Here is a 3,609-nt window from a genome sequence, read left to right on the forward strand (position 1 = left end):
GAACAAAACAAAACAGGCCATGTTCACACTGCAAGCATTAGTGGTCAGTTTAGTTTTCTAAACCAAATCAAAACGTTGTCAGCAGTCAGTTGGAGTAAATTGAATGTGTGATTGCAGCTGCTTCTATTTGAATGTTTTATTTCCTGCGAGTGTAAACTGATTATCTTTGGTTTGAGGACAGAACAAAACATTTATAGTTGTTACTGCTTTTTCTTTTAAACTGTTTTCTAGACTAAACATTTACTTTTTTAATCAACAGAGGAATGTGTAGCCCTAGCTCACATGAAAAACCAGATTCCATTGTGAACTGGTCACTGTCCTGAACTGACCCTCAGCTCAGACCTGTGACAAAATGCATAAAAGTCCGATGAATCCTCATGTGTTGAGACTAAGGTTATGTTACAAGAAATAAAATGTGTATCTGATTTAGAAATACAAAGTCAAATTTAGGTTGGACTGAGTACCGAACTGTGACACTTTTACAGCACCAACAGATAAATGCCATTTGATACCAAATTCAACTTCTTTGGGAATAAATCTCATAGTCAGGGAATGCAGCTGATACACAATGTTTTTATTTTTTTAAATGGTATTATGTATAAGTAAGATGACTAAGTTGTGGCAAATAAGTTTACTGTTGTAAAATGGGTTTGAGTGGTAAAATGTAACATGACATAAACGCTTAATTCACACAGAAAAGCTTTTGTTTTTTTGTTATGAAACTGCTTTGAGTGTACAAAAATTCAGAGGGATGAAAAAAAAAAAAAGTACGGCTTTGTACTGTCACTTACTAAAATGGAAAATTTAGGAGCCAGTATCAAAGACACGGCACCAGTATTGGTCCTGATATTGAAAACATTTGAACAAATACCCAGCCATAGTATAGTCCACTTCTGCCTGCAGTCTGAACGTAGCCAAACTGACTCAGAGAAATCTGCACACATCAGCAACGGGGTTTTGTCAAAACATGCCAGGTGATTTTTCGTAGTGAAAGTATGTTGTTCAGGTGGCTCTCTTTAGTGTAGTTCCTTGGCTGTGTGTGTGTGTGTGTGTGTGTGTAGATTACTTTGTGGGGTGAAAAATTCAGGAATTGCTTACTCCAGCTTTAACAGCCCGTGTTTTCCCATCAGCCTCTAAGCCTCTTCAGTGGCTCCACAGTGCATGGAGATCAGCTCTAGAAGTGGAACAAAACTTAAAACAGTCAGTGTCATTTTCTCCGTTAGATTAACACTCAGTTTGTAGTGAACCATGAAGGTGACCTGCAGCTGTCCTCCTCTGACTGGACCACAGGTGTCAAACATGCGGCCCGGGGGCCAAATCTGGCCCACCAAAGGGTCCAGTCCGGCCTGCGGGATGAATTTGTGAAAAGCAAAAATTACACTGAAGATATGAACAATCCTTTTAGTCCAGGTTCCACATTCAGACCAGTTCAATCTCAAATGGGTAAAATTCTATCATAATAACAGAAATAATGACAACTCCAAATGTTTCTCTTTGTAAATGTAAATATTTTCATGTATTTACACTAAAACGAAGTATAATTTTGTAAAAAATGGGAATAACCTGAACAAATATGAACAACCTGAAATGTCTTAAGAGAAGTGAGTACAATTTTAACAATCTTCTGCCTGTTACTAAATCTTTTGTGTGTTTGTAGATCCAGTGTGATCTGTAAGTTCTAATGTACATGTGTAAATGATAAACTGAGACAGAATATTGTTAAAATTACACTTATTTTTTCAGTTTGTTCATGTTATTTACATCTTTTAAAAGGATAGTTTGTAGATGTAAACCTTTTCATTATGTAAATTTACTTTTTTCGCTCTAAAACATAGAGAAATGTTTGGAGTTGACATTATTTATATATTATTATTATTGAACTAGTTCGGCCCACTTCAGATCAAATTTAGCTGAATGTGGAACTGGACTAAAATGAGTTTGACAGGCCTGGACTAGACCAACTGGAATCTAATTCTAAAGGAGCAGTTCACCCAGAATTCATGTCAGTTTTCCTCTACTGCAGCAGCCTAAACTTTCTTTTACATTTGACCAGTTAACACACTGGCAGCCCCTTCCACAGAATACAAGTGGCTTGTTTTCCCCACAGTGTGTTCATGTTGAAGGTGAAACCCCGTCAAACTTAACAGTAAACCAGCGGTTAATGGGATGTGTATGCTAACAAAACTTTAAGCTGTAATCCGAGCATGTCAACCCTTTAATACACAGGTGTCAAACATGCGGCCCAGGGGCCAAAACCGGCCCGCCAAAGCTTCCAATCCGGCCTGTGGGATGAATTTGCAAAGTGCAAGTTAGGGCATCAAACTCACAAATAATATCATAATAACCTATAAATAATGACAACACCAATTTTTTCTCTTTGATTTAGTGCGAAAAACATTAAATTATGAAAATGTTTACATTAACAATCTATCCTTTAACAATAAAATGTGAATAACCTGAAATGTCTGAAGTAAATTAAGTACAATTTTAACAATATTTAACCATAGTTTTAACAATAGTTACTGAATGTTTGGTGTCTTTGTAGCTCTGATCTGTAATGCATATGTATAAATGAAAAGTGCAGGCATAATATTGATAAAATTGTACTTACATTTCTAAACAAATGTCATTTTTTTCAGGTTATTCACATCCTTTTTGTTTGGATAGTTTGTAAATGTAAATATTGGCATAACTGAATGTTATTTTTTACGCTAAAGCAGTTTGAAGCTGTCATTATTTATTGGCTATCACACTGTTATTTTACTGGTCCGGCCCACTTCAGATTAAACTGGGCTGAATGTGGCCCCTGGAAGAAAATGAGTTTGACAGCCCTGCTTTAATATATCCCTTTAAAAGCAACAAAAGTACATCATAGTTTAGTTTTAATTCCATTTCTACTTGTGATGAAAAAAATCCATATACACACAAATACTCAGAATGCTACAGTTTAAAATCCATTCACTGCTACTGTTTCATGGTGAGGGCAAAAAACTCCACTGTAAATGCTACAGTTTGTAAGATTAAGACTGAAAAATGATTAACAAGAGTACATTTACCAGAAAGTTGTGGTGTTGGTGTCGACCCAAATGGAAATGCACATCCCTCGTTTTTTTTTTTTTTTGCCTTGAGGTCAGTTAGAATAAAAGATGCACTATGAATCAGGAGCCGCGACTAACTGATAAGGATAGTAACTCCAAATATTTGCACCAAAAAAACAATGACATCTTTGACATAAAATATTAAACTTCTTGTTTTTAAAGCCCAACTGAAACTGAATTTCAAAAAAATTCTGACAGATTGTAAAGATTGATATGTAAAGGGAGGATATTTTACAGCCGAACAAACTTTATTATCTTAAATAAGTCAATGGACCCAACAGTAGACTTCACATATTTATAACTAGGAATTAAAAAGCACAAATACAATGGAATATTCTTAACTGGAATCAATCAAGCACCCGTCTTTTTCTGCAGTGAGGGAAAGCTGAATATAGATCACACTGGGTTACAAAAAATGTTTTTTGCAAGTTGTCTAGGTTTTTTCAACTGAATTCGGACCATTTTGCAGCGCTAAATCCAAAACTGACATCTGTTTTTCTCAATCGGGTCA

The sequence above is a fragment of the Sphaeramia orbicularis genome, chromosome 13, assembly GCF_902148855.1.
Source record: "Sphaeramia orbicularis chromosome 13, fSphaOr1.1, whole genome shotgun sequence".
NCBI classification, from domain to species: domain Eukaryota; kingdom Metazoa; phylum Chordata; class Actinopteri; order Kurtiformes; family Apogonidae; genus Sphaeramia; species Sphaeramia orbicularis.